The 16592-nt window shown below is 39.6% G+C and overlaps 1 protein-coding gene and 1 long non-coding RNA gene across 4 annotated transcripts in view; one reads left to right on the forward strand and one right to left on the reverse strand.

Moving 5' to 3' along the window:
* RNF2 (ring finger protein 2) overlaps positions 1-13862 on the reverse strand; it is a 46709-nt gene extending 32847 nt beyond the window's left edge. The window contains exons 1-2 of one of the 2 annotated variants that reach the window (XM_034666802.1): positions 13635-13862; positions 6330-6424 (exon numbers count right to left, since the gene is read on the reverse strand). The gene's annotated coding sequence lies outside the window, so the exon portion shown is untranslated. The remainder of the gene's footprint in view (positions 1-6329; positions 6425-13634) is intronic. The other variant, XM_034666801.1, reaches the window with a different exon arrangement.
* A 43-nt stretch (positions 13863-13905) lies between these two features.
* The window catches only part of LOC105238383, a 45196-nt gene continuing 42509 nt past the window's right edge, over positions 13906-16592 (forward strand). For both annotated transcript variants that reach the window (XR_004627275.1, XR_002143042.2), the window contains exon 1: positions 13906-14355. This is a non-coding gene — a long non-coding RNA (uncharacterized LOC105238383). The remainder of the gene's footprint in view (positions 14356-16592) is intronic.

The raw sequence follows: 16592 nt of genomic DNA on the forward strand, positions 1-16592 counted from the left end.
GAGTCATTATATCTGGGGCTCCTGATATCTTTAGAAAAATCAGCCAGGTAGTTTTTATGTATAGCCAGGTTTGAAAACTCACTGTTCTAGCTAAAGATTAGTTTTTAGCAATCTAAGGAAACCGATGGCATTTCCAACTACTACCAGAAGTTCCTGAAACTGTCCCCAATAAAGATGTGGTTCACCATTCACTCATTCATTGGTTTCATGTACGTTTTGCTAACTTTATCTCTGACAATAAGTTACCCTAGGTAAGAAGTTGCCTCAGCAAATTCCTGAAGGAAAAACTACAGGATAAAAAGGCAGGCAAATTTTTTTTATTCTGACAAATACTGCTAAATTGCTATGCCAATTTACCCTTCTACCAATTAAGGATTTGCCAATTTTTTAAGCCTGCCCTATCTAGTAGGTAGGAAACAATATTTCACTGCTGTTTTAATCTGCAAGGCTTCAATCATGAGTGATCATGTACCTTTCACTGCTTTATTGGCCATTTTTTTGCCTGTCAATTACTACACATCCATTTCTGTTAGTTTTTTAAAAAACTGATTTGCGGGGCATCTGCATGGCTCAGTCAGTTAAGTGTCTGCTTTCGGTTCAGGTCATGCCATGATCCTGGGGTCCTGGAATGGAGCCCCACTCAGCAGGGAGCCTGCTTTTCCCCTCTGTCTGCCCCGTGCCTGCTCCCCACCCCTGCTTGTGCCCTCTCTCTCAAATAAATAAACTAAATAAGCTGATTTGCAAAAATTTTTTGTTAAGAAATTGACCTTTTGTCTGTCCGTGAGTGTTAAATATTTTTCCCAGTTTGTTTTCCTGTTCTTTGGCTTTGACTTCTTAAGGTCATAGATTTTTTTTTTTTACTTATTTTTTTAAACATATTTATCATCCCCTATATGGCTTCTTTGGAAAGCTAATCCACACTCTAAAATTATAAAAAATGTCTACCATCCACCTTCAGTTTCATTTTTTACATTTAAGAATTCAATCTGTGTCCCATTCCCTGCCACCGTTTAACTAACTGGCAACATCATTTATTGTTTAGTTTACCTCTTCTCCACTGATGGAACTTACCATGCTACCATTCTGACTCATTACAAGATAGGAGAAAAAAAATTTATACATGTGAATATATACACATACACTTATATGTGTGTATATGAAAATTTTAAAATACAAGCTTAACATACTAACTTCTTACACTGTCAACAATAAATGTGCTGCCGAACTCAGGTATACAGAATTTACAAATTCTGTAAGGCTATGGAATATGAAAGTAAGCATCAGGCACACTGTCTCCTCCTTTTCCTTTGCAAAAGCAATACAACTGTCAACAACCAGGCTGACTCTTCCTTAAAAACTGTGAACAGTTTCCCCTAGCAGTTTTTCCCACGTTTGTACGCAGCTCTGCAAAATATTTGCTGCCACTAGGTGGAGACAATTTAATAACAGGAATATTAGTTACTGAAATAAGAGCAGCCATAAATTTTCTACAAATATTCTCAAATGGTAAAGAAGTTCCGCCTCTAAATTCTTGAGTAAACCAGGGCTAGTTAATTTTGCTGAGGATCCGGTTTCCTTATTTGTAAAATTAAGAATTTAAATAAAGTAGCATCAAGAGCCCTCTTAACTTAGATAAAAAAAACTTAAAAATGTCCCTAACAGTACAGTGCTTGGAGTCCTGTCCTCTTAAGCTAAAAAGATATTCTACCTTTAGCAACTTCTTTCAACTAGAATACTTCAAACAATCAATCAGTTTCCTCCAATCTTTTCTTTTCAAAGCAGGTCAAAAGAGACATACTGTTCACACACCTAGGATTCCAAGTTAAAGCCAAGGTTATCTGCACTAAAGCAAATAGTTGATATCATGCTTCTCCACATTCATCTGGCTTGTTTGCATACATATTTTAAACAATGAACTAGCTATTTATTTTCCTTTTAACTAGTGTCCTTAGGTACTAGAGGCTATACATCTGGGGTTTTTTTTTTTTTTCTCTTGAGGTGCTGTTTTTTATTTTTTGCCTCATTTGGGCAGAACCTTCCATTTTTGTTGATTTCCTGAATTCTTAACTGTCCCTCTGTCAAGACATTCCCTACACTGTTACTTTACCTCCCAGTTCTCATCTGCCAGTCTAGATTTTGTAACTCTTCTAAGGATGTCTCAACCTCTGCTTCCCTAAGGGGTTTCCAGTCTACTGCTTCATCCGATTACTTGAATCTAGTGACCTACTGCCAAACCACTGACTCAGTACTAATTTAGATCTCAGACTTTGGCATAATCTAGGTTCTCAGCCCTGAACACACACCAACTCTATACCACAAACTAACCACATTCTTAGAAAGGGACTACTTTTAATTCTCCCAGTACCCTAAGACTAAGAGACACAAAGGACATTGATAATTTCCTGAGGAAAAAAAAAATCTTGAGCTCCAAAGTAGAACAAGGGAGGCTACCAACTTCATTTCACATCTCTCCCCAGATCAGAGGAAACTAAACAAGGGAGCACATTAATGTGGCAGCAGTTACCAGCTTACTACTGGGCTGTAGCCTGTTGCTCTGTGTCATCAGCACACATGACTGGCCCCCCAAAAACATCTGCAGATTTAATGGCACAGACAGATCAGTACCTCTATTTTTGAGGGGAGATGTCAAACACAACTAAGGCATAAAGCAAAGCTTAAAAATTTACATAAGCTTATCATTAATGACAAAGCTAAAAAGTCTAATAACTATTGAGTTTTAGCCCAAAGCCTCATATGCCAGAAAAAAAGCTAACTTTTGAAAAGTGGTATAGCAAAGTTGTTATCCTTCCTGGGAAGAGAAATGTCCGTAAAGTGTAGGCTCCTGCCAGAAGCAGAAGTGCTGATGAACACAGACCTTAGCTTTAGAAAATAACAGCATAGGAAATCACAGCAACACTCCTTTGTGTTACTGAAAAAAACAGCAACAGGGTCTACACTTCTGGCAAAGGCATATCTGTTGAAAAAATTAAATTTGTGGTATGACAAAAGAATATAATTAGATTAAGGAAGATAAGAAAGAAAGCTGAAGGCTGATGCCACCACATTCTAACAGTAGCTGGAATAATGGAATAACACTTTAAGAAAGCGGTGAGGCAATTCATTTCCAGAAATACAAAAATATCTGTATTCTTTTACCCAGTAATCCCAGTCCTAGAAAATAATGTTATTAATAATACATAACATTTAGAAGGTTTACCACTTTCTCTGAAATTTTGCTTAATCCTAACAACCCTATAAAGTAGGTACTATTATTTTCCTCATCTAAGAAATAAGGAAACTGAGCCAAAGTGTAAATAAATAAATAAGCAACCTGCTTAAAGGTCTCACAGAAATAAGCATCAAAGGCAAGACTCAAATGTAAGTCTGTTTGACTAAGAAGGCCAAGCCCTTAACCACCATACCAAAGACTACTGGTACAACTACAATAATATCACCATCGGCGAAGAGACATTTGCAACACCAACATCAGGAAATTTCCTCAATCATTAAATATAACAATTATTAATATGATATGCAATGACTAGTAATACTTGCAAAGGTAAAATGATGGCAGAGGCCACTGATGTGCATCTGTGCTACAATTACAGCTATGTAAAAGTTAGGTTCTAGAAGGTAACACATAGGTGTTAGGTTTGTGGAGGGAGTTTCTATTTTTCAACTCCCAAAATAGCACAGACTTTTAACAGTTTTAAGACAACGAAAGAATAGAGAATTGAAGAATGTGTCTCTGGTATCCCTTTGTCACACAGCGTAGATTTTCTCTTGCAGGAAAAGAAAAACTATTATATCCCTATACATATTCAATAGTAGCAGCCAGACTGGGATTCAGGAGACTCATTCTGGGTTCTTGAAATAATTCCAAAAGATAAACGGATTTAAGCTTTCTTCTGTTCTGGACTTCATCTCTTGGTTTCTGCAACTTGCATCAAAAAATTTTTAAACTGAAAAGAGCAGTTCCTGAGGTTTCAAAGGCCAGGACCTCAGAAGCATGAAAAAGAAATCAGAAACTCTGAGGATAGATGTTTTACAGCTCTGATAAATCTAAAGATTAGCATAATCTTTTTGTTCATGAAAACAGCAAAAATTTGGTACAGCTCATAAATACTGGAAATCAACATGGTTTTGAGTTAGTCAATATACAGATTTAACCTCTTTATAAAATAAACATGTTTTAGGTGATGTATAGATGTATGTATTTTATGTCCATTAAGGCAGAGTTCCTTATTAGCAATGAAAATATATATATTTAAATGTGTATATATCAAACTATTTTTTAAAAGCTACTTACTAGCAACCAGACTTTGGTAATCTTTTTCTTTTTAAAGATTTTATTTATTTATTTGCCACAGAGAGAGGCCGCTAGCGAGAGAGGGAACACAAGCAGGGGGAGTGGGAGAGGGAGAAGCAGGTTTCCCGCTGAGCAGGGAGCCCGAAGCGGGGATCCATCCCAGAACGCTGAGCCGAAGGCAGACGCTCAACGACTGAGCCACCCAGGCGCCCCTAGACTTTGGTAATCTTAATGGGAGTTCATATAATGTTAAAAAGAGAAAACAATGTAATACTGTAATAAAAACGTGGGGTGCCTGGCTGGCTCAGTCTGTGGAGCGTGCAACGTACCGGTTTCAGGGTTCTGAGTTCAAGCCCCACACTTCGTGGGGAGATTCCTAAAAATAAAATCTTTAAAAAAAAAAAAAAAGACTCAAGTAACTAAAGTAGTGAAATCATTCTCTCCTAAGCAAAACTGATTCTATATTATTAAACAATGAACAGAAAAGAAAACTTACATTAATTCAATACAAGATAGTGTTTGCAGGCACTTTTCATACAGCTTTCCCTCTACCTCTACTTTTTAACAAAAACCTGTAAGTCCATGGCTCTTAACTTCTGAATCCACACCCCCACTGAGAATCTGAAAGAAGTTAAGAATTTTCACCTGGGTGGGGGGGGAGGAAATACCACATAAAAGAACACATGACCTAAATCTCAGAATAATGGTGCCTTAAGAGAGTCCAGAACTGAAGGCCCAAGAACACTTGCTCTAAAAAAGAATTCCAAAACCTAATGAACAGTAAAACCACAGACTATCTTCTCTAAATCCTTCTCAGTTTTCATCAGCTGTACTGCAACAAGCTATTGTCAAGGATTACAGATTGATTCTTGCAAATTTATGGAGACAAAAGGTATTGCTTGTTAATTACTCCCATCTGGATGTCACAATGAATTCTGGACCTCCCTACCACCAACATAAACACAAAGCTAAAAGGAACCCCAGGATCCAACCACTGTTAACATCCATTTGAAGTATTATGCCACTGTCAAAAATGTTACCAGACTGGTTATGGCATAGAAAATGTTTGTGAGGGGCGCCTGGGTGGTGCAGTCATTAAGCGTCTGCCTTCGGCTCAGGGCGTGATCCCAGCATTCTGGGATGGAGCCCCACATCAGGCTTCTCCGTTAGGAGCCTGCTTCTTCCTCTCCCACTCCCCCTGCTTGTGTTCCCTCTCTCGCTGGCTGTCTCTGTCAAATAAATAAATAAAATCTTTAAAAAACAAAAGAAAAAAGAAAATGCTTGTGATATCAAAAGAATTCAAATACACACATAAATTCAGCTCTATAATATAAAATAGTTAAAACAAAACAAAAACAAGATAAAATTTACTTTCAAAAGGAAATACATCAAAATCTAGGAGGAATTAAAACTGAGTACTGAAAACATGGTTTTTTTCCTTTCTACTTCTTAAAATTTCCCAAAAAATACACTTAAAAAATTAAAGTGACAACTGAAATTATATTTAATAAAAAGACAATTTAATAATGTATCTATTTTCCCATCAGCTCCTAAGCTATTTTTGAAAGGACCAAGCAATATACCAAACATATGGATTAAAACTAAAAACAACCCATTTAAGAAATGCATAACATGAAGCACGTGGGAGGCTCAGTTGTTTAGTCATCTGACTAGATTTCAGCTCAGGTCAAGATCTGATTCCTGAGGCTCTGTGTTTAGCCCAGGGTCCCCTAGAGATTCTCTCACCCTCTGCTCCTCCCCACACGCTCACATGTGCATGTGTGCTCTCTCTCTCATTCAAATAAGTAAACAAATAAAATCTTAAAAAAAAAAAAAAAGAAAGAAAAGAAATGAAAAACAGACAGGTTACTGTGTGACACTTTTTTCCTCACTGGCACACAAATACTGTGTTCTTAATTTTCCTAAAACAATTATTGCAACAGATTACCCAAAAGGTTTCAGGATAAATTAAATTGGCATTGATAATCATGTTATCTATATTACACATTTGTAATATTACCTTTTCAAAAGTTATGGAGACTTCTGGGGAAAAAAAGTATTTCAGGAGGTTACACTGGTAAGTTATCACTGGTTAACCCAAACTGGAAATGAGACCTAAATTTAAATACAAACATAATCAATTGTAATAACATTAAGGACAAAGAAACTTGAGTCTTAATATTTTAGACAATACTCAACTATGGAATATTCAAGAGTCTTTAACATATTTCATTACTTTATAACCACATGAGAAAACATTCCTGGAGGACAGAACCTCATAAAAATAAAAAAGCTAGAAAAAAGCATCTTTCCACTAATTCAATGAGGCAGGTTTTCTTCACAAATAGGCCAATTAAAAATTTTAAGATCAAAGATAAGAGGATAAGTTCACTAAAAGTAAACAACAGATACAATTTCTAATTTTGCTAAGTGTATTGTGAAAAGCAGATATTTTCTGTAATTGATATCTTAAAATAACAAATAAGTAAAACAAAACCACAACAGGTAGTTTCCAGTCAAAACAGTAATACCATCTGTTTCCCCTACTCCCCCAGGCCCTTGTCATTTAAACAATCTACAAAGTGGTAGTTTTGCTCCTAATGTGTAAGTAAAGTTTGGGATATTATTGTCTAATGACATAAGCAAGATATTTGACCCTGGTGTAAAGAAATTAATAAGACATGTCAATTTTAAAATACAATTATTTAAGGGGGAGAGAATACTATACTACAAACCAGACGTGGGAAAAGGGTTACAGGACACCCACAACTCCTCCCACACTCCATTCCACCCTAACAACTTTGAAATATGAAAACTCCCTTGAAGTAGGCACAGTAATCCATTAATCCATCCAAGAGACTTTCTTCACCTACACCCCATATATTTACAATGTGCTTTGCTGTTTACAAAACCTTTTACCTACACTACCTCTTATGTCTTTACAAATAGCCTGTGAGGTCAGCAAGGATAGTATTTTTTTCTTAATAGAAAACAGAAAGGCCAATAATCTTGCTTGTAGTGAAACCAGACCTAGAAACCAAGACTCCTGCCTTCAATTCTGAAGCTCTTTCCACTATACACAACACTGCCCCTTCTGTAATATAGTAAAGCCTTCTATAAAACATTTGGCTGGATTCCAAGACAGCAGTCCCAGACTGAATTGGACTCTATATAGCAAATAGTGTAAATAGTGAGGGTTTAATGCAATTACTGGCATGAAGGCATACATCTTTTTAAAAGTGAAGAATCAGTTGGTTTTAAGTTGGTTTAAGTTAATAGTGTGTGTATGGTAGTGGAAACAAACAGAACACTATTCTAAAAAGTCAAAATGAAATACTACAGATTTGCACATTTTATAATAGCTAATAGAGGTAGTGGTAAGTAACACATGGAATAGGAAAAAAAGAAGACAAAAATGGACAACTAAAAAGAATGTAAAAAGAAACTGCATGATATTTTTATTTTTAGGAAATAAAATGAGGAGCTTCTTTCTTTTCTTTCCGCCAGAAGTAACTGAGACTTTAGAACATTAGGCTATAAAATAAGAGGTGTAGAAGAGGATTTTATTTAGCCATTAAATGAATCCCTGCCAAAATTGCTGGCTCTGGAATAAAAAATCCAAAGTTGTATTTCTAAATCAACTGCTGGTACTATACAGTTTAAGTTAACTGATTATTTTAATCTTTCAATTCCCACATCTGTAAAAATCAAACAATACTCAAACTATTTTCTAATGACCTTGGAAGGAAGAAACAATGTCTGCAAAAGCAATGAACATTTTAAATCCCATTATCTACTGCAAAAATAAGTATTTCTCGAACATTTTATATGTTCACAGTACTAGGCTACCCTAAAAGTACAGAGAAAGTGATGGCCTTTACAATCTAAAACAATAAGGCATAGAGAAATGCTTAATAAGAATTATGATTACATAACAAAATTGAGGCATCTCAGATAAAGAGCTTTCATAGGAGTTGAGCTCAACACAAGAGTATGAAGTTAGATCTGATCAAGATACAAAATAAAAATAGTAGTCATTAAGTTTAGCAAGGCAGAGAAGAGGCAAGTAGGTTGCAATGTCCTTTGGGTTCTCAAAGCACATCACTCATCTGTTATTGCATTTAACACACTGTAACATGGCTTGTCATCCCCACTTAAACTGTAAATACCTCAAGGACAGAGACTTTGTACAACTCATTTTCTATCCCTAATCCCTCGCACTGGGTCTGGCACACAGAAGATAATCAACACAAGTTTTTTGAACAGGCAAGATAATCAACACATGGTTTTTGAACAGGCAAGGTAAGGACAAGATTCCCTATTTAAATTATTGTACTTTAACCCACACTATTTTATGTAGATCATTTACACATTGTCTCTCAACTCCAAAACCACCATTCCAGATTCTGCTCTTTGGTGCTGCGGCTGAGACTACACAACTGTATTTCATTGACTCTTCTGCCAGCTCTCCCTGTTAGGCTTTGACAGTGAAGGTAGTAAAAGGAAAACTGGAGAGCAGAAAGAAGGGTGAAAGGACTTCCTTCCAGTTCCTGGCAGCAGTAATTGCAGCCCCTCATCCTGGTAGGAACAACAGGTTTCAGTCTCCAGCTTCTCTGGGTACTTTTGGGTACTTCCAGAACCTGATCAGCAGCTGAGCAATGATATGCTCAAAGGTTCAGAACCAGGCCAATGGAATCTCTTTTCTGAGCTCTTAGGTCGATCATACTGTAATATTCTTTTTTTGCTCTTATAACCATCTAACAAACTCCTTATAGTAAATCTCTGTTGAAATTCTTACTCAAGTTACTATTTTCTCTACTAGGACGAATACACTGTCCAACAGCTCTCCTTTGAGAGATCTTGCTGCTTCACTGAAGAGGAAAGTAAAAGAAAATCTGGAATTATTCCTATAGATAAAATCTATTTTATAAAGGATACCTTTAAATTTGTCTTTTGAGGGGTGCCTAGCTGGCTCAGTTGGTGGAGCACGCAACTCTTGACCTCGGGATGTGAGTTCAAGCCCCGTGTTGAGTATAGAGATCACTTAAAAATAAAGTCTTAAAAAAAAATTGAGTTACACCATAAAAATCATTTAACTTCTGTGTTTTAAACTATCCAACTTGGAAAGAAAAAAAGAAAGGAAATGAGAAATATTTAAATAGTGCAGGGTATTCCAAGCACACACAACCACCTCCTTTTACTACAGCACATACCCTAGAGAAAATGTGAGATGGTAAAGCTTATTTGCTTGCTGCTCTTAAAGGTCTCAGCTCCCACAAGCCTCTCCTCATGTTAAGCCTGACCATGCTGAATGTGACTCTTATATACAAATACATTTGCGGGGGGGGGGGGGGGGGAGCACCTGGCTGGCTCAGTCGGTGGAGCATGAGACTCTTGATCTTGGGGACATGAGTTCGAGCCCCACAATGGGCACAGAGTTTACTTTACAAAGTAAATATTTTTAAAAATAAAAACATACTTTTTTTCTTGCTGTTGTTCAACATGGCCCCTAAATGCAACAGAAAGCTGTTTCTTTTGTTGAACACTAATCTGTTCCAACTACAGCTAAGCTGAACTTACTGGCATATTGTTCACCTTAAGGGATTTTCAAGCATCTTTTTTTTTTATTTTTTTACCACGTGTGACTTCCATTTTATGCATCAACTTTTCTTTTTTTTAAGATTTATTTATGTGACAGAGAGAGCCAGAGAGCACAAGTAGGGGGAGCAATAGAAGGAGGGAGCAGCAGCAGGCTCCCCACCTAGCAGGGAGCCCCATGCGGGGCTTGATCCCAGGTCCCTGGGCTCATGACCTAAGCCAAAGGCAGACGCTTAACCATCTGACCCACCCAGGTGCTCCATATGCATCAACTTTAGAATCTAACCTCCTCATAAAATACAACTCCACTCTATAGCATAGAAACAAAAAGAAATCCCCCTTGCAGTAGAGTCTATGATCAACACATCTGTTGAAAATAAATGACCAAAATGCTTTGGTAGTTTTCATATGGTCCGTTACTTAATAAAACATCCTCATTAGACAATTTAATCTGAGGTTAGCTACAAAAATAATTTTTCGTTATTGTACTTAAACTTATTTTTTTTAATTATGACAAAATGGAAGATACAGAGAAGCAGCAAACATATTGTTAATCCATTTCTAAATGAAATGGGAGAAAGCAAATTCAAGCAATAGGAATCTTTCTTGGAATTTTTAGTAATGTACATAGCTGAGCTTCCAACACGAGTATCACTAGGCCCAGACATACTAGTCCACTTCAACTGCCTGTAACATCTATAAGGCAAAAGAGAAGTGAAAAGAATTTTAAACTTGAAAATCCATGGCCAATTCCACTGGAGTTCCTCCAAGTAGCATAAAACTAGATAGTGGGCCACCTAGTCCCCTTACCGTCTACAACTATAAAGTCAGGGACTCATTACTTAGCTCCTGCTATAGATCTAGACATAGTAACATCATCTTCTACTTACATGCCAAGAGTCCTATTACCACAGTCAGTAAGTCCATGTAAAATCAACCAAACTGTGTTCCTTACAACAAGAACACCTAAGGACCCATCTGACACATTAGGTAGAAACCTAGGGATGAGGGGTGATGAACAGGGTATCTTGACCTACAGAGAGGGAATGGACAGGGCAGATGTTATTGTACCTTTGTACCCCCAAATTATATGGGGATCTACTCAGTTAAATGCAAATAAACATTCAATAAATTACTATGATAACTAAGATTTCAGAGAAATGGAAAAAAATGAGGAAATTAACTGGTGTCTAATGACAAGATCTTCACACCATGTGTAATAAACAACACTAATTAATCAAGTGTAGATCTGTATGTGGGCAGAATGTGCATAATCCCACAGTATTTTTCCTTTTTAAAAATGGCAAACTGTGATGCACTGTTTAGTTTCTCCAGATTTAATAAATGAGTTGCTACAAAATTATGAGTCGCTTTAAGTCATACTAAAAATGTGTCCATAACTTTTAATAAAGTGTATTTTAATGTCAAGTCACTTCTCTTGCTGGAAGGAATTATACTTCTTTGCTAATGTATAGAAATGAAACTGTCACTAAACCATCTGGTTATATATTACTCATTAGACATAAATCACCTTTACTCCAAAGACCACATAATAAAAACACAAATCATTAATAAATCAAATTAGAGAAACACCTGACACTACACACTTACGTCAATAATACAAAAATGAAATTCCTAAGATATTTGCAGACCTGCTCTATACAGTACTTCTAACCACACAAACCTAGGAACCAGCTGTCTGAATGCTCAATATAGGCAGAGAAAAATTCAAAATTTTCAGAATGCCTCAGTATTTTGAATGTCTGTATTTTCTACAATATTAGTGGCTCCAATTTGAAAGTTTTTGGGTAGCACATTTGAGGACCACCAACATGTTTTTAAAATACTCAGACTAGCCTACTCAGGCAGTTTTCCTTCATAAACTCTCCATTTCACTCTCACACCTACTATAATTAACCTCAAAAGTGGATTCCACAAGGGTACCTGAAGGAAATAACTCAAATCCTCAGAAAAAGTAAGGGGCCATATTTGCTGTGCTATCTCTGGAAAATGGAGTCTTATATAACTACCCGTTGTTACTTTAAACACGTTAAATGTACAATCAAGATTTTAAAAGATACCTGTTGATCGTGACAAGTAGAAATTTCAGGGGAAAAAAGGAATCACCAAAAGTCTTATTGCTGCCATTTAAATCATTTGTAAATCAAAGGGTCAAATATTCACTGTAAGAAGCCTGATCTGACACCAATCTAAGTTATTAAAAAATTCAACAACAGGGGCGCCTGGGTGGCACAGCGGTTAAGCGTCTGCCTTTGGCTCAGGGCGTGATCCCGGTGTTGTGGGATCGAGCCCCACATCAGGCTCCTCCGCTTATGAGCCTGCTTCTTCCTCTCCCACTCCCCCTGCTTGTGTTCCCTCTCTCACTGGCTGTCTCTATCTCTGTCAAATGGATAAATAAAATCTTTAAAAAAAAAAAAATTCAACAACTATACCCCAATGCAAGTGGGGAAAGTAGATTATCTACCAATTACACTAAGTATTCCAGCATATCGTCTTGGAACTCACCAAAAGTAGATTATGTAATGCAAATCACTCAGACGTGAGTTTTAAACATAATTCTCGGTCTAAAACATCAAAGCCACGCCTCAATTTTTTTTTTAATTTTTAAAAGTAAAGCGTATTACCAAAACACTAAATGCAAACCTATCCTTTTCACAGCAAACAAATTTCTTCACACACCTCAAGGAAACCTAACATTTTCAAATCACTTTACCCCTTAAAGGCACACATTCTCTCAAACTTTCTGACAGCCATGCAGTATATACCCAAAAAGGCTTGAAGAGGATAAGACCATAATGGTCTAAGCGGGCAGGTAATAGGAATGAACCTCGAAGTTTCAAAGACCAATTTTTACTAACAGTATCTCTGGGAGCAAGGAGGCTACTTCTATAGGAGGGAAATATCTCGACAACCAGGGACAGGGCTCCCTGGCGACACCCAGTACCAAAGATCTCAGCGTCAACGACAGGGTTCAAAACGCGAAGCTTCCATCAGAAACAAACCAAGACACCCCCTCCCCCCACGACTCCTCCGGGGCAACCTCGCGGTTTTAGAAAGCAGCAACAGATACTCGCGGGCAGGCAGGCGGCACTCCAGGAATGTTTTAACCAGGAGGGGTCTCGCCGCAGCCCGCAAGAAACACCGGCGCCGAGTAGCGCCTCCACACGCGAACCCAGACTCCAGCATCAAGGGGGGAAAGGGGGCATTCTGCACAAAGCGCCCCTACCCCACCCCCACGGTGCAGACACATACCCCCGGGCAGCGACAGGGAAGCCCAAAGGAAAAACCCCGCATTCCCCGCCGCTGGCCTCGGAGAGGGGCCTCAGAAACGCTAGAGCCCCCGCCCCGGGAGGCGAGGGGGCCGCACAGCGGCCCCGGCCTCCGCGCTGAAGAGCGGACAGCGAGGGGTTCCCAACGAAGGAAGGACTTCAATCCCTGAGCTTCGCCCACTGGGTCCTCCGCAAGCCGGACCTACCACCTCCGCCGAGACCCTCGAAAAGACGGGAACAATGAGAAGCTGCCTCCCCCGCCATCCCCGCCCCGAGAGCGGCCGGGGGGGGGCGGCGGCGCCATCTCCCCTCACACCCCCGCGGGGAACACACCCCCGGCCCCCGGGCCGCCGTCAGCCGCCCGCAACCCGGCGGAGCCGACGCGCGTCCCGGCCCGCAGTTCCCGCGCCGTTCGCCTCCCCGCCCGCCCCACTCACCGGCTCCTGCCCCAGTCCGGGACTCCGCTGGCCGCGGCCAGACCGAGACTCAGGTACAAGCCGCCGCGGCCGCTGGCGCCGCCGCACAATATGGCGAGCCTCGGCTTCCGCAATGGAGCTCGGGAAATACAACAGGGGCCGCTCAATATTCATGAGAGACTGAGGGGAAGCCGGCTCCGCCGGCGCTGCGGGGAGGGCGGGAAGGAGCGAGCGAGCGAGGGGGCGGAGGCGCGGGACGGGGACGTGCACGGCGCGGGGAGGCCCGCGGCGCGAGGGGAGGGGGCGCCGCCGCGAGCTGGGCTGGAGGGCGCGAGCTGCCCCTCCCCGGGCCGGCCGGCCCCGCCCCGCCCCCAGGCGCCCTCTAAGGGGTCGACGCAGCCCCCGGGCAACGCCCGGATGTCGACGGCGCCGCCTCGCTCCGGTCGCTCTGGCTGTTTGAGCTCCTCTGCCCCTGCCTCGGCCCACCCATTACACCTCCTTGGCCGGCTGTTGGGGTTTGGGCTCAGAGTTCTTACCTCCGTGACTGCCTCCTGTTCTGACACCCACCCCACCTGGTAGACATCCTCACTAGGCATTCAGCTCTAGAACTTAACCTGAACTTCGGCCCCCTGCCTCCCGGTTCAACAAACACACACTTACCATCCTGGCAGAGTGAACCTACAAGATGTAATTATTCCAGGGAAAATGACCTTCTGTTCTAGAAGCATATTGTTGGACGTCTGTAAGTATTCCGATTGTTTTCATCACCTCTTACTATTATACCTTGCTATTTTTTTCCTACCTTCTTGGCCCCTTCCAGTATTATCTTCTGAACTTGAGAATGTAAGAAGTAATAGATTAAATAAATGTAATCGTTACCCAAAACACAACCAATTAGTCTACCAAAAAATTGTGTAAAATGCGTATAAATTAAGCGATAAACTGAAGAAGTAACAAGCGAAAGAGTTCCCTGACCTCAAGGTATACTATTGGTGAGATGTCCTGTTCTCTTGAAAAGATAACCAACAAAATCAGACAGTAAATATGAAGGCATTTGTGACATAAAAAGGCCACCCTATGAAACTAGGTTTATAGTCGCCAGTGTCTCTAACCATGTGACTTAAGTAAATTGCATAACCTCTCTGGACTTAATTTCCCTCATTTGCAAAATGAGAGGATTGTGTTGGATGATTCTTAGGTCTTTTCCAGCTTTTGAACTTCCTAAAACTCTTCAAGCAATGCCAAATAAATGGTATGAATTTACATAGGATTTTTGGAAAAGAAAAGGATCAATTCCAGCTGGTGTGTGGAAGGAAGATTTCCTAAGGAGCTAGGATTTGAGCAGTAATGTGGCAGGTAGTTTTTGGATGGGTAGAAAGAAAGAGGACAGGTGTTAAAATATTAAAGACCACACATTATGTATCCTACCTAACAATCCATTAAAGTAAACAAGCAAAGCATTATTCTTTTTCAGTGAGTTGAAAACTTTTGCCTGATATCTATGGCTTTAAATAAAAAATGACAATTCTTGGTAGCCTGGCTGGCTCAGTGGGTAGAGCATCCAACTCCTGAACTCGGGTGGTGAGTTCCAGCCCCATATTGGTCTTGGAGCCTCCTACTTAAAAAAGAAAGAGAAAAGAAAGAAAGAAATGACAATTCTCAGACTCTACAAGCCCTTCAAGGTTAAGCTCTGTCTCCGGTACGAAAAAAAAAAGTCAAAATACAGATGGTCCCCAACTTAAAATTCCATGTATGACTTTTCAACTTAACAGTGGTTGAAAGTGATACTATTCAGTAGAAACCGTACTTCAGATTTGAATTTTGATCTTTTCCTGGGCCAGCTATATGTGGTAGGATACTCTAGGGATGCTGGGCCACAACTTCCAGTCAGCCATTTGATCAAGAGGGTAAACAACTGATACACTTACAACCACTTTGTACCCATATACAACCATTCTGTTTTTCACTTTCAGTACAGTATTCAATTATATGAGCTATTCAACACTTGATTATAAAATAAGCTTTGTGTGAGATGATTTTGCCCAACTGTAGCTAATGTGAGTATTCTGAGCACATTTAAGGTAGGCTATGATGTTCAGTAAGTTAGGTGTGTTAAATGGATTTTGACCTACGATATTTTCAGCCTCCACCAGTTTATCAGGATGTAGCCTTGTCATAAGTCAAGAAAGAACTATAATCAAGGCATGCTTCTTCTTCTCCCTTCCTATAAAGGTCCACTTTCTAGAGATAGTGCAGTTGCAGAACCATCCCTTCTTTATTCATGACGACTGACTACATGTGTAGTTCAATTAAGGGTGTTCATAATTCAGAACTCTTTGCTCCAGTGATGCCTGTGATGATAATGATGTGTGGTTAGAATAAGAAATTCAATTGATGTGGCGAAAAGTGATCATTTGTAGAAAGCACAAGAACTTTATGGATAAAAGTTAAATATAGTACTTAAAAAAGATTCACAGAAGAATTAGTGGGAAAATGGAAAACTTATGGGATATCTGGATTAAATGTGATTAAAAAGCTAGACCTCAGGCTAGCATCCTTAATATGAAAGACACTACTGTCAAATTAATGGAACTCATATTATCTGTTTTATCTCTTACTCAAAAACTTGGCTTTGAGAGTGCTATGGGCCTCCCCTGACTATATTAATCAGGAAAGGTTTTCTTATGGTATAGTAATAACATCTTATCACAACAGAAGTTTATTGCCTGTTCATGCTTCATGCTTCATGTGGATCAGACTCCCTCTGTTCTGGTCATTCCAGGAACCAGACTGACAGAGGGGCCACCATTTTGTAGCTTTCTCACCTAGATCACAGCAACTGAGTCTCTGTGGCAGAGGAAGAGACTAAAGAATCCCCGTGAACTTTTCATAGCCTTAGATTGGGAAAAAAAAACACATTACTGATCGAATTTCATTGGCCAAAATGTTACATTGCCTCCCCCATCTGCAAAAAGACTG

Source organism: Ailuropoda melanoleuca, chromosome 8 (genome assembly GCF_002007445.2).
Source record: "Ailuropoda melanoleuca isolate Jingjing chromosome 8, ASM200744v2, whole genome shotgun sequence".
Taxonomy (NCBI): Eukaryota; Metazoa; Chordata; class Mammalia; order Carnivora; family Ursidae; genus Ailuropoda; species Ailuropoda melanoleuca.